This window comes from Antedon bifida, chromosome 8, assembly GCF_963402885.1.
Source record: "Antedon bifida chromosome 8, ecAntBifi1.1, whole genome shotgun sequence".
NCBI classification, from domain to species: domain Eukaryota; kingdom Metazoa; phylum Echinodermata; class Crinoidea; order Comatulida; family Antedonidae; genus Antedon; species Antedon bifida.
In genome coordinates, this window is record NC_136233.1 from 15,492,509 (window position 1) to 15,508,675 (window position 16,167).

The following is a 16,167-nucleotide window of genomic DNA, read 5'->3' on the forward strand; positions in this document are numbered from 1 at the left end:
TTTGTTGTCATCACCAATCACAAGTACCATTCTCACACGCCGTCGTCGTCGTCATCGACAAATGATGTCTTCTTTTTATATAGCCACCGTCGGACATTTTCCATGCTGTCGGTGATCGCTAAGTTTCTGTTGTCGTCGCTGCACGATCCGTCGTTGTTACGTTATCGTTGATGGACAAATCTATTGCGCCGTTATTGGCGTTGTCGTCGGTTGGCGGATCTATCTTGGCGTTGTCGTCGGTTGGCGGATCTATCACTACGTTGTCTTCAATTAATTGACGGATCTATTACCCCGTTGTCTCGGCGTTGTTATCGACACCCTGTCGTGGTCTTTTGCTCAGCCCTATACCCACATCACCAATATATCTATCATAAATATTTATATGATTACCGATCACCTGTTGCATTGCAACTCATCTGAATTACTAGGCTGGTGTATCGTAACAGTGGGTTGTCAAAAGGCATACACTTACCAAGCCGAGGGCAATTATCGGTGTCATTCTGCACCGTCTCTACAATGCTTTGTTACGGCCATCGCCACAGGCCTGCAGTGTGTGTAATTGGGCTTGCTTGTCTAGTTCTTGTCATCTCGAGTATTGTATTTTTGTTTTGGTTATACATATCTGCATTTCCCTCGTATTACACACTATAGCGACGTCGACATAAAAATGTATCATCAAGACTAAGTTAAAAGTATAGAAATACAGTATAGAACCTCTCCTGAGACACTCTATTTAGAGGAGACCCCTATTCAGGCCACACCCCTATTCAGGCCACACCCCTATTCAGGCTACACCCCTATTCTGGCCACATCCCTATTCAGGCCACAGATTTCGTCCAAACGTCCTATCAATGCTATGTGGAGAGATACAATACAGATAAAAAGTATCCTGACAACACCCGATTTATCTGGAGGAAACCCCGTGAAATCACATGTGATGTTGTATTATCAAATATTCCTATGATACTTCGGAAATAGATACAGTACCGAGAATATAACATAGCACATAGCACTTTACACTTTCAATTACTGTTATGTTTTAGTATGAATGCCCGACATCAGGTGTAATTTCTAACTGTAATGGTTATTACATTAAAGGCATTAACTGCCAATATCATTTCCCATCATGCCCATAGTCATTATAGCTCCGTTCATTATTTTTACATTCGTGTCGCATTAATCTTTCCAACACCTGTGTGATCATAATGATCGAATTAATATAATTCGCATTATTTCGTTGTCATGGAAGCTGTACTAAATTGTCTTATCTTATTTAACCTCAAATTGACCCATCGTGAAACGTTTGATGGTAACGGATAAAATTGGAAAGTCGAGCGTAAACTTCATCACCTATGAGGTAGAAATATCCTACTAATGGTAGGGATCAAACATTCACTGGTGTCGTACCATAATTTATGAAGTCTGTCTACCTGCCTAGGCGTGTACGTACTGGCAGATTTATATGTGGCATCGCATCACACACAGCTGTTATAGCCTACTTTATAAACGATACCTACTGTATATTAATATGTTGGTAATGGTTTAAGAGGCATTTATATTATATTTCTGTTGACAAAAGAAACGTAAAGAATATTAAGAATTAAGGGAAATATATAAGACCAAATCAGTGGAAACGATGAGCTTTAGGCCTAAGATTAAGTGAAGGAGGTTCATTCCAGAGAAACAAATGTGAAAGGGGGCTTCACCTAATCATGGACTTCTCTACAACAACAAATACGAACATATTATTTATCCGCTTACACACTCCGTCAACGACACGTCGCCATCGCATGCGTTGCTACAAAACTCATCAACGAGACGTTACCATTGCAACACTTCGCTATCTCATGCGTTGCTACAAAACTTGTCAACAACACGTCGCCATCTCATGCGTTGCTACAAAACTCGTCAACGATACGTCGCCATCTCATGCCTTGCTATTAAACTCGTCAACAACACGTCGCCATTGCATGCGTTGCTACAAAACTCGTCAATAACACTTCGCCATTGCATGCGTTGCTACAAAACTCGTCAACGACACCTCGCCACCAACTCATGCCTTGCTACAAAACTCGTCAACAACACGTCGCCATCTCATGCCTTGCTACAAAACTCGTCAACGACACCTCGCCACCAACTCATGCCTTGCTGCAAAACTCGTCAACAACACGTCGCCATCTAATGCATTGCTACAAAACTCGTCAACGACACGCCGCCATCTAATGCCTTGCTACAAAACTCGTCAACGACACGTCGCCATCTCATGCGTTGCTACAAAACTCGTCAACAACAGGTCGCCATCTAATGCATTGCTACAAAACTCGTCAACAACACGTCGCCATTTCATGCGTTGCTACAAAACTCGTCAACAACAGTTCGTGAGCTACTAAACTTTTTATTGACCCACGTCTTGGATTTAGGTTACTATAGATTATCGTAAATCCATTTGTATTAATGTATTAGGGAGTACTTATTATATCAAAAGATACGAGAAGTCACTTTGATTAGCATAATTAGTTCTATTACGGGGAAACTTTTCTTGCAACGAAGAGAAGGAGTATGTTTTCTTTCCTGGGCTAACCCATATTCAGGGAACACCCACTATATTAAGAGGAAGCTTTGCTGGCCCCGAGAGTGTCCCCTTAAGCTTGGTTACCAACTAGTACGCAATGTAGGGACGTAAGCCCCAACTCAAGCGAATTTACGTCCTTGTGTTCCGTCCAGCGAATCAAGCTTTTATATAGGTTATTCTATGTATGTGTGAATGAAACAAACCATATACGGTTTGAACTTATAAATATGTCTTGTTCAATTGACTATAATGCATGAATGTTCACTTTATTACGAAAAAAAAGTACAACGATGCAGAGAAGAGAAGTTGCGGATTTTTACAGCGTTTGTTTAACCGCATGCTTATTATTTTAGTTGAAGAAAGTTATTGTAGCAACTTGCATAATAAATCATTACAGTGTACTACCTAAACAAAGTGCTCACTAAACATTAAGAAAATAAAGCTAGTTCTTATAGAGTAAGAAGTACCGCTGGCCCCACCCAATGATTACCGCACCACCCTAAAATTTACTCGTTGAAAGGTTTAAAATTATTGTTTAGGCCCATAGAACAGATTTGCCATACAATGACTTACAATGGATTGGTGTTTCCCGAAATATTTGCTCTTTATTGTGTAGCCTTTTTTTTGTCGTTTTGATTTAGATTTTGTTGGTTTTTTTTTCAGTAACTTGCATTCATTTTTTTTCCGTAACTTGCATTTGGAATGTATATGGCCTAAATAAATTAAAATGGGAATAACTATAGGAATAAGTTTACATACTTAGTTTTTTTCGATATTCGAAGGAAGGTAATTAAGATACTTCCTTTTGAACATTCCTGAGGGAACGAACGATGTACAATATTTGTTTGAACTTACGGCCAACCCATACGGGTATCGGACACTGTTTGTCCTGTACTTTGTCACTCATTGTCGTTAAACATAGAAATATTAGGCCTTTTTGTCGAGAATCAACGAATTATTAAATCTTCACCACAACGCCGTTGTGTATTATTTCTATGGCAACTGAAATAGTCAATTACGTTTTGTAACGGCGTTTGCGATTGGTTATCATGCTTGACAACTAGCTAAATTAGTTTGCAGTAACTGTCATCGTAAAGCAAACAGGTGTAGGCCCACTACTGATTTGTTTTTCATTTTCTCTCTTTTTTTGTGTTTAAAATTCCATTATTTTTATCACTAACCATCCCGTTGACGCAGCTGTATTGTGGGATGAAATAAATAGACCAGTAAAACATGTTTCTGTCAAATAGTTTGATTTATACGACTTGTGGTCCTGCGTTTCAATTCATTTGACATATTTGATGAGCAATTGCTCGTGTCTATAATTAGGGAGGTACATTTGTTCACTTCCTGATATAATTTGTTTGATATGATGTTTAATACCACTACTGCACTTTTATTAATTAAGATATTCTGTTACATTTCTGTATGTATTACTTTTACTGCAAAAAAATGTTGTTCGGTTCCATCGGCGACCATAAGACTTCATATGGAGGTACGAATCGTATCCGTTGAGTTTGGGTGGTTTTTTTTTTGTCGTCAGCGCCAATTTGGTAGATTTTATGTCTATGTTTCTACTGGCACAGATATGTGGTTTTAAACTTTTTTTGGTGTACGGTGGTCGTCAAAAGATTGTCGAAATTGATTTTCAGAGCTGGTCGACGTCTTGGAGAATGACGTAATTTGCAGGTCCCAGGTCGCAAATCAAATGTTCCTAGTATAGATATAGTTAACAATAACGTCTATTATTACTTCTAGGTCTCTAAAGGTTCCTCTTTAATATCTCACATGCCGGCCGTATATTAAAGAAATTAGGTTAATTCACCCATACACACACAAAAAAAGTCATAATACAAAGTTCATCTTGGTAACAATGCAGTGTCGTACGCAATGGAACTTAAATTGCCGGTGACAAAAAATAAGTCAAGTATGCGATATACTTAAATATTGGAACAGCGTTTGATGCGAATATTTACGAGCAAGTTAATTGGAAATTAGTTAAAAGTAGGTCTGTAGCAAGAAAACACAGATCACTTCGTTGAGGTAACGCGAAAACGGGTGTCCCGTCCGTCAGGGGTCAGGTCATCTCGTCTGTCAGGGGTTAGGTCATCTCGTCTGTCAGGGGTCAGGTCATCTCGTCTGTTAGGGGTAAGGTCGTCAAGGGAAGGGTCTCCATGGTTGTTTTTATCCAGGGCTGAATTCGTAGATGGGTTCGTTGAAAATAAGTGACTGGTTTTTTTTCTAGGCTTCTTATTATTCTGCGACCTTTTGATATTGATATTTCCTTTTTATAGCATCATGACTGAAAAAAAATATAATTTAATAAATGATGCAGTTGCAGAAACTAAATTTAAAAGCAAAAAAGTTTAAGACCAGATCCAAAATGAAGACGCGGTTTATTCATTGATTACACCGTGGCTGAACATTCACTTTTTGGTATAGGCCTATGTTATCTATTTTTACATTTTAATAGTATATCGTAATTACTTTTCTTCGTTTGTGAATATTGTGTGGACGCCTGCGCACGGTGCAGCAAGTTATCCACCCCTTAACGACATTTCTGTGTACATCCTATTGTTATTTCATTGCGGCATATTTCAAAAGGTATATTGACCAAAAGACAATGTTATCCAAACATTTGTTACTATCGTTAGCCCCATAAGGGTTTAAAGCGAACTTTGCAAGCATTAGGACCCAAAGATAGACACAGATTAACAAGAATTACAATCTAGGCCTTGTTGATGAGTTTTAAATGAATGTTAACCTGCGTCTAGCGGCGGTGAATGAATCTGTTATCACTTGTCTATGACCCGACGCTCGGCATCAACGCTTCCAGACCAATTGAAGATGTTCTCATATGCTGACCTTTGACCACTTACATGATAAACAAAAATAAATCACCGTTGATGTTCATAACACACCTGGCTGGTAGTATTGTGTTGTTTCTCACGTTGTTGTACTATTTCCAGACACTATTTCCAGTGTATTTTCAGTAAGCTTATTAAATAGTTCAGAATTGAACGGAAGAATTTCTGAGAACAATATGCATAAACATCATTGTATAAAAATAGATAGTCTCTCTCTTATGATGGCTATCACAGAGTTCAATGTTTTCTTTTCTTTGTATTTATGTTTCATATGGACAAAATTCACAATGTATGTCTGTCGGTATTGATGGTATATATAGGCTGAATTCTACAATTCTTTTGTGTCTTGCAACTTGCTCGATGTTCAAACAGGGCCCAATCATTGAATAGACCTCCAATTCAGGACCATGATCTACGGCAATCATGTATTTTGGTTTATAAGTAAATATTTGCTCCAAAGTTATGCGTTACATCGACTTACTGCTACTCTTTGGTACATGCCTAAGATACTTATCTTCCAATTAGGGACCATTAATTAAAACAGTGATATCATTTTGAATATAGTCGAATTCAATCGTTGAGCAGCAAAAATATTGACGATATTGCTTGTGTGGTGGCGGCATACTGTAGTATGCTCTAGTTGGTCATCTCGTGGAAAGATAACTTACTTATCTCCATGGTTAACTTCATATAAGACTTCTTCAAATTTTGGATGAACACATTTATATATCCCTGGTCCGTAAATGGAGGTTTCTAGCCCCATAATTGTAATATTTTTCCTTTATTTGCTTCCGTATACTAATTTTCTATTGTCTTTTCAGCGTTGTGAAATGGTTTTGAATCGTCAAAAACTTCCAATAACTTTTTTCAGCAAATGTAACTTTTGTTTTTATCTTCAAATCTCTTTACTCTGCAAAAAAAGGACATGAATAAATGTAATACTAAATGTGATATGGTTTAAATCGTGTTTTATATTTAATGTCCTTTTTATTAATAACTGACAATTCAAATATCGTTACTTAAATCATTTTGTAGCTCAACCTTTACCGTAGTAATTGTATAAGGGTTCATTATCCCGTATTGTGCGAAGAATAATGTTTTATTAACTAGGCCTACTTTGTTATTTTAAATTACATTGGATATGTGTTTTTAACCAATCGGCTTTCAGCAATATATGAAAAGTGTGGTTTTGTAATCAATAATGTTGTAATTATAAGAGTATGTTTTTTTTTACCAATCGGCTTTCAACAATATATGAAAAAATATGGTTTTGTAATCAATAATGTTTTAATTATAAGAGTATGTTTTTTTTACCAATCGGCTTTCAACAATATATGATAATAAATAAATAATGTTCTTCTCTATTATGACTTGCATTACATTTCATTTAACATTTGCCTTAAAGACCTCAATGAACCTTTAATAATCCCATCTGCAATGTAGGCATATTCTAACACATTCGTTCTCATAATTTACATTAAACTTATCGGTCTACTTACTGAGTCATAGGTCATGTAAATCAAAATATTTCGTATGATCATTAATGTATTCACCTCCCAGTAAATGCATAGCTGAAAATTTTAAATCAAACTATAGCCTATAAATATTATAATTTACTATATGAACGTGCGTGTTTCTGACCCTTCAGATAGGCCTACGTTTTTATTTCCCTGTTTTCATTTTTTTGTTGGCCTCATTACACATGACACAAGCTGTAAAGTAAAGCTAAAAAATGTAGTTTCTCTCAATTCTAAAAAAAAAAATGTTTAAATAAATTAGATATGGCTTTTGGGATGTAAGATTAATGTTCCGATAGTGGAATTATTACTTTTTTTCATATTTCATGGTATAAAAAAACAAGAAACAGGACCGACGCAGCGGTTTAAGCACACACACATACACACCAACAGATTCTGCAAAAAAAAAAAAAAAGGCATGCGAAAATGATTACCGTATGTTAAGAAATGAATATGTTTATACGCTAAGAAATTAATACGATACGCTATGTGAATGCGTTAAGAACTTAACATTTAAGGAGATGTAGGCCTACTGTATATGTTAAGTTATGAATATTATGAAATGAATATATTTTTAGTAATAAAAAAAAGATTCTGCAAAATCATTCCTTGTAGTGTGGTAAACTGGGGCAGGGGTAGCGGAGGAGCGTGCGTGTTATGAACTACTTTTTATTATCTATTTTTGACAGACTATTAATATAATGTAGCGCTCCAAGCTGTTTGTACGCGTTCCCATGTCCCGTCTATCTCTCGTCACCTTTATTAGGCTATTACATTGAACTTTCAGTCAATTGCCACTTATCCCCTATCTTTTTGCTTCCAGTGTGTTAGCTCGTATTTGTACGATCACGAATTCTTATTGGTCGCCACCTGTAAACAGTTTTGTAAACATAGCCCCATCAACATACAAGTGTTTTAGTTAATGCCATTGTTTTAGACACGTGGGAATTTAATTGAAAAGACAAGAGTACGAATTCCCACACATACTATACCCCATCGTATCTTTATGCCCTATCGTATCTTAAACTACTTACAACATAAAACGTCTTCTGATATCAATAAAAATAGGTTTAAAACTAAGGTAAATGTACTTGAATTTGACCTCGTAATAATTCATTCCCTATACACTAGGCCTATATGATAGGCCTATACTTATTTTTTTTTATACATTTTTATACATTTCGTATTTGTTTAAAATTTAAATACTATTTTTATTTGTTTGTTAATGCGCTAATCCTCCAATAAATTGTTATTTACTGGAAATACCGAACAACCCGCCTCAATAATGCCTCAATAATGTACAGTGTGATATTGCTATTTAACAAAATAGCATTACACCTTTGCTGCGTATGGCGCCTCATAAAATAGATAAGAAGAGGTCCAGGGAAATCCCCCAATAAATGTATATATATCTAAATAAATCTAAAAAAAGTACATGAAATAAACATGATTGCACACCCGATTCTGCAGTTGTCCTTTGTCTAAAGATAACATATTTAATACACGTACACGTAGACAGAGATAACATGTACCGTATTCTGACTGTCAATAGTCAGTTAGATATGATCTAATGACAGCTGTAGACTCGAGTGTATTGCGCTATAAGAATTACTCTGAACTGACTCGAACTTGTGTTTTCTCGATTGTTCAACTTTCTCAAATTTCAATTAAATTTTAAAAGATTACATACATTTTTCAGAGATAATTTATTATTAATGAACCTGTCCGTGCAACTGATCTCATTCTAATCTGGTGTTTAAAATCTAAGTTTCTACGAAATTGGACTCGAACTATAGCCCCATATCTGAAATACAAAGGCAAATATGACTGAACAAAACAACAGAATGGTGACAATAGCTGGATGGTGATAAGATGATACTTAATTATCTAGAAATTAATTTAGGTATGAATTTAGTTTCAGCTCCTTTAATTAACACAACAATAATAATAGTAACTCACACTTTAAAAGTAACCCTTATAAGTCAATCTATAATAATAACTCACTACTCTAATGGTAACCCATTAGAGTCACAAAAATTTATGATGCATATTTTGAAAATAAGGAGATAATGCATGTTGTTCTTCTCGGGAGTGGGGGAGGATTGAGTGTTTTTGAGTTTATAAAATAAACCAAATGTGTTTATTCGTATTGTTTTATTAATTTGCTATGAGTTGCTGACCGGAAAAGTTGGGGGTTGGTTACTATTTTCAGGTGTCTAATTTATTTAAGATTAGTAATAGTAACCCACTACTCTAATAGTAACCCCCTTCTAATAGTAACCCACCCTTCTAATAGTAACCCACATTCTAATAGTAACCCACATTCTAATAGTAACCCACATTCTAATAGTGACCCCCTCCCCCTTCTAATAGTAACCCACCATAAAAAACAATCAAAGAATAATAACCCATGGTTACAATTAGAAGATTTACGGTAAGCCAAAGGTTTAAATTTATTTAAAATAATATTGAAAACATACAGAAATAAAAGAATTTACTAGTTAGACACTGTTACAAATTGTATAGAAAAAAATAGTAAGATTTATGTATGTTAAAAGGAAACAGCCAAGGCTTTATCGAACAAGGATTGCTTTAAAAATTTACCCAGGCCATGATGCTCAAACAATGTAGGGCTACTGGGCGTGTTATCCGTTTCCACGAATGAAACTTATTGTTCTAGTTAGTCTAGACATCGTTTAGTATTATTATCTAGTTGTGTATTATCAGGGAAGAGTAATACTTCCCTCGTATTATCTATTTCGCCATAAATAAATCCATGAAACTCCTCTCCAAGACGAGACTACTAAATTAATGTTATTCTACGTCGTCGATGTCTGCGTGGTTTGAAAGGGTGGTGTTACGCGAGCATTTCCTTTGAAAGATTATCTATGAATATTCATATGCATATTAATTAGTCATTTATTATTCGTGTTTATTTAAGCAATAAATGAAACTGTTAATAAACAGTTGTCAGTTTCAGCTTAATTGGGTCATCATTGAGGAATTTAATTATAAGATAACGGTATTATACGTTTGTTCGTGTGGGTGTGTGTGTTTAAACTATTTTAATTGTGATGATGATCAATTCGTGTCACTCAATGTTTATATCACATAATGGGTTAAGAAAGTTGTTGCAAAGGCCTCGACATGGTATAGTACCAGCCTCATGATTACGGAATGTAGAATTCCTTCTTTCTATGATTTTTAAAGAAAATCGATGTGTAGACTCGATTAATGTACAAATGTTTTAGTCTCAACGATTATAGGCAACGTCTTATATAAGATGCTCTGCAGGTGAAATGCCATCCTGAGACGAGTAGTATAGTAATTAGTACAGTCTTGTTTATTTGTAATTAATTTATATGTAATTTTACTTTCTATGGACCAGAGCTTCCAAAAGTAAAGATTGAATAAATTAATGAATAAGAGCAAATCACGTCTTTTAATTTGATATTTCATATTATATGTATTTCGTTGTGATACAACCTTTAAAAGAAAACAAATTATTCTTATTATTATTCTATTGTTTTATTATAAAATTGATTGATACGAATTCACGTATATCGAGCATACCTTCCAAATAAAGTAATTAGTCTTTGATACAGATTTGTTTACACACGGATTCGTCAAAGTTTGTGTCCAGGAAAACATTACGAATTAAACATCGTTTATTTTCCCTCTTTAGTATAATAATGCCGCAGTATACTATTAAAGTTTATGGAAAAATACAAACAAATATGGCGAGGCTATAAATCAATTTTATAAAGTGTCGTACCCTACTGATACAGTTTATGGCTTTGTGTTTTTGAATTTCAATTACAATAACATTACATAAAAATATGCCAAATGCAGAAGTATTTATTCCGATAACTTCCTTTATGTGCGTTTGTGATCGTATTTCATGAAAACACCTCAAAATTATTCTTTTTTTAAATTGAATTGACTCAATTGTAATGTATAGGCTTATTAATCATAGACGTTAAATATATTATTCATGTCAAATAATTGGTAAAGACCAACGGAACAATTAAACAAAACAAAAGTAATCTTGTTTTCGACATATATTACATTTTAAAGTCTAAACTTATTTGAGAATTTATAGCAAAGCGTATTTTAGCGTGCCGCTAATTCCCAATTGTGTCTGACCCATTTGTGAACGACCTTAAGTGTTTTCTCCAATAACTAGTTTTTAAATACATTTTCAGAGAACGTTGATGCTTAAGTGGATTGATTGCACTAGGAAAAAGTGAAATACTATGGAACGCCAAAATCCATTTTATAAATAGGGTACCTTAATTATTTTAGATTTAAGGTTAGTATCTGAGGACGCAGCTTACCTAAACAATTACCCTCTACCGGTGCTGTATCTCCACATACGACAGTGTTTTCCGTAATACACCATCTCATAGTATCACATGTTTTGACTGCATCATGCAAGGTTAGATTAATAGGTAGGTTTTGTTGTATAATACTAGCCGATACATGTAAAGCACATGTGATGCTGTATTACGGAGAATTCTAGTTACAGTAGCGAGAATCGGGTGCAATAATAATGACCGAATAATGAAACATGTCATTTGACATTAAATTACTTTCAGGAGGGAACCCGGCAATTTATAACATTAATAGTCACTATAATTTTTACAATGCGATTTTTATTTTATTTTTTACTACATCGTACATCAGGGAAGACTAAGTTCCCTGGATACATGCCTGGTAAAGCATTTACTTTCATGACACTGGTTGTAAAAACGTTTTTCCGTTAGAACATATGCAGAAAAACATAAATCTAAAATTTAGAATCTAATGCATAATTTACTTCAAGCCATTGTTTACAGTATCATCTTACTATTAGAACTAAAGTTGAACGTTTTTCATATCGATACAATGAAACTGTTACTACTAAAGTACACCGCCCTATATAGTTGGTAGGCCTGCATGTTCGTATTATATTTGTACAATTGATATTAGCTAAATTTTAAAAAGGCCTATAATAGTACTACTAATACTTTTTTTTGAATTTTTTAAAATCCTGACTGTAAAAATAATGCCGATATAAAGCAGGCCTAATACCAAATAAACCAAGTTGTTCACTTACTTTCATTGGATACTTTTTTTTATTTCGTAAAGCAACGAGGTACGTTAGCGATATTATCATTTATTTTAAGTTATTTACTAATTTATTTAAATATCAATTAAAGGTAGGATATAGTAAGTAAGTAATATTATAGTCCATACAATTCTATAATGAAATAATTTATAATATATTAAAACAAATAAATCTATTTCATAATATAAAAATAACGCTTAAAAAAGAACGACGTTTCGACTCCATCATGGGGTCATTATCATGTCCAATGAATAAAATATAAAACAACAACTATTCATTGGACTTGATAATGACCCCATGATGGAGTCGAAACGTCGTTCTTTTTTAAGCGTTATTTTTATATTATGTATTTACAATAAACGTACCCTCATTCGTAAATCTATTTCAATTGTATGCAATCTGATCACTGCAGTTTCACGCAAATGTGGCCATTAAGGGAGAGCATTTGAGAGTTTGAACTGCATTGGCTGCCTAGCAACGAAACCTAAACAATGAATAAACATTTTAAATTCTAATGTAATACCTTTTCTGTTTAACTAAACAAGTGATGTTCGTTAAAAAATGTTTGTTGTTTTAAAAGGTTGCTTTTGAATAAATATCAATTGTTCCAAATTACGAATGTACTTTATTTTTAGCTGAATTTTTAAATCGCAAAACTATATATATATGGTACCCTGTGTACGTTGTGCATGAGAAATAATATAATTCAAATGGTTTTGGTTTTGTAGTTAATAAATCACGAACAAAAGTAATCGTACAACCCACACAGATTAAAATAGTTTAAATAATATAAATTCATAACACTACAATTAATACTGTAGCATTACGAGACTTAGTTGTTCAATAGTAAATTAATCAACGTGTTATAAATAGTATACTAATTGGCGTCTGTTATAAATTCACAGTTGTTGACACTATTTCGTGCAAGAATTGGACAAATGCATTTATATGTTGCGAATAACTTATATGAATAACTGATTGATCCGCGAGCAGTGCTTACGTGGCGACAAACACAAACCGTCTAAACTATGGATATTTGTGTTGATCAAGTTGGAGGGCTCACATCATGGTTGCAAACTTTGAACCAAAATGCCAAGTATAGAATACAGCAGCCGTGTTTGAATATCACATGTGTATAATAAACATTAACTATTAATAAAAGATGTTATAAGATCATTATTACATACCAAAAAAAAATCTTGTTTCAACGTTGTTCTGCATAATTCGTCGTGTTATATACTTATCCAAAACATTGTAGTACCTCAGTAATCTATATAGCTTGGCATATCTCCAAACAGCAAGTCTATGAGAATAAGTTTGGTCACAGTGCGATATGTTATATTAGACCTATGCGGAACGTGTACTGTAACACGCGTGGGGTTTCAACGCGTGCTTGGCCCAGCGACATTAAAAAGCTGCCCAGAGCGTCATGCGTTGTAGACGGCTAGATATTAAGTACACCAGAAACTAGCTCCTCCTCCTAGCTTCATTCTTCATGACCAATATTTATTGTAAATTACAGACACTTGTTGTCTTGTGCATCTATAATGTAAGGGGTGGGTACTTTCTATAAACGGTGATCAAAAGGCGCGTGGCAAAGAGGCGTTTCGTTTTAACATAGATGAAGAAAATTATGTACATGTGACTAAAAAAAGAAGATGGTCTTAGCTAAATATGTACCCCGTTTGTACCGTTTGTGATCGTGAGCCCTCATGTGCTTGTGGATTAAGTTGAATCATGTTGTCGAAGTTTAAGACGCACAGCGTCTTTTTTTCGACAAAATGATTTGAACAAGACTAGCATTCTCTAGTTATATAACATGACGTTCAACGAATGTGTTGTGAATTATAGGTTAAAACTACCACGTTAAACATTAGTTTAATGCACTCGTTAATATAATTAAGACTATTTTTAAAAAGGCAGTTTTAAATCAACTTTGACCTGTTTAGTTTAGTAGTAGTAGTAAAAACACTATGTTTAAAAAAACATTGGAATATAAATTGGAACAGGCAAAAACAAACAGAGTTTTTGCATAACATTTGTAAGACGTTGTATCTTGGTTTACGAAACTGTTGTCCCTATTAAATTATTTTAATCTAGGTCAAGTGTCTTATTGTACTGTCATATAGCGTGGATAACATTGTCAATAATGAATATAATCTTAAGCATGTACGTTTAGGACGGTAATGTATACAGTAAAAGTAAAATGATTGACGCGGTTTAGTGAGTTCAAAGGAAATACTTAAACAGGTTGGATATCCGTTAAAAGGGCCAATTAGTCTTGGTAGATACGCCTGCTAACAAACTTCTCACTCTTTCTAGGCCTTAGCAATATTAATCTATCCAGGCCTACTAATATTGAACTTGTGTCTACTTTTAACAACTTCCAGACCGTCTGATGCCTTGATTTAACCGATATATTTTACTGAAACAAGAGACAGAATGATCGATGTAAAAAGGGGGCGATAAAACGTCAGTAGACTACGAATGTGATTGGTCCAAACCTCTGCCCTGATATTTGGCGGCGCCCTGTGTGACCATCGGAATAAATTAGCCAATGAATCTGCTGTCGAATTATTCATGCGTTTCGTTGCGATTGGTTTGAAATCAATATCAAATGTTGTTTCTAATGGTTTAACATCTGTTTATAACTTTTGAAATCCGTCTTCTACGTTTGTAGATAGTTGATTCGCATCCAGATTTAATATTGTAGTATAATACACATAATACAATAATTGTACAATAGCCTATACAAAAATGTAGGCTTATTTAATAACAATTGTTTGGTTGGTTTAAACAATGTGTTTTCTAAAAAGCACTTTCTTTGGTGCTAGGTGGGTGGGTGGGGCGGGTGTATTTCCAAGTTGTTTCCATGCGGCAAGAGATGTACGACGCGTCGGCGCTGTAGACCATGATGCAACAGCGTTACTATCTACGACGCGGCGCCGAAGACGACGATGCATTAAAATACTACGTAGATTTGTCTGTCGTGTACTGCATCAGTCTGCGTTGTCTTATCTTACCATCACTTCACCGACTAAACGTTAGCGTTAGAACCGAAGTTGTCCACCCTACCACCATTTCATCGAAATTCCCTTAATCTCCCGTTTCCGAAGGAAATTATTGCGGTTAAACCTACTTCAATTATCATTTATAGTGTTTATAGTTGAACTTTGAACTTTAGGTTATCCCGAAATAATAATGTCTACATAAATTCCTGTTTTATATTCATATTCTGGTGTTTGTGTTGCCGCTTCGTCTGAGATCTATTCATTTTGACCTAAAACCTCGAATACTGCCCATTCATGTGCTTCATTTTACTAGAAAACTGAAATCAATCGCGCTGATAAAATAGAATCTAGTACCGTACAATTTAAAAAAAAACTTGCAATATTTAAACATTCTGAAATATGTTTAAATATCGCTTTTATGTTGCCTAGGCAGGAATTTCTACACAACATACCATGACCAGGCCTGTAACAAGATCTTCAGAGAGACAAAAATATAATTTTTTTTTCCTATCTGCCACATAAAATGCCACATAAGCCCTATGGTTTATTGGTCCTGTTCCTTTGTGTCGCATTGGTGCTAAGCGGTACAATTTTACCGAACCTAACAATAACTAAACTTTATTCTTTGTAATTTCTTTATAATGGATTGTTAAGATATGACGATATAAACATTAGGATTAAAAATTCACAAGTCTTGGATATAATGGCGGGTTTTTCACCTAAAAAGCTAAACAGTTTATCCAATATCCTGTTTTCTTTATGTCGCGTTAGTGCTACGCAGCGGTTTTCAGTAGATTTGTACCTAACGTAAATCCTACTTGCGCCCCGAACACGTCCCAACATTCTGTTACGGAGGTATAAACTATAACCTCTACGGTTTGAACAACACATCCTGTTCCCTTTGTGTAACTTTTTGTGCTAGGTAGTGATCAATACACAACAGGATATAACCAAAATTGAATACAATAAGTTGACACTTTTACACTCCCTCCCTCAATGTCATCAACACATTCTCTGGTCTATCCGTGTTCCTTCGTACTAGGTTGTAACTTACTCTCCTTTGAAATTTCTTTTTTTTGTCTTTCGTGGG

General features: G+C 34.7%; 1 long non-coding RNA gene across 1 annotated transcript; it reads right to left on the reverse strand.

The window, feature by feature from the left end:
* Positions 1–4,949: 4,949 nt before the first annotated feature.
* LOC144850932 (uncharacterized) lies at positions 4,950–13,497 on the reverse strand. Its single transcript, XR_013614138.1, has 2 exons — positions 13,254–13,497; positions 4,950–6,349 (listed from the first exon to the last, which is right to left on the reverse strand). It is a non-coding gene; the product is annotated as an uncharacterized LOC144850932 (long non-coding RNA).
* Positions 13,498–16,167: the final 2,670 nt, after the last annotated feature.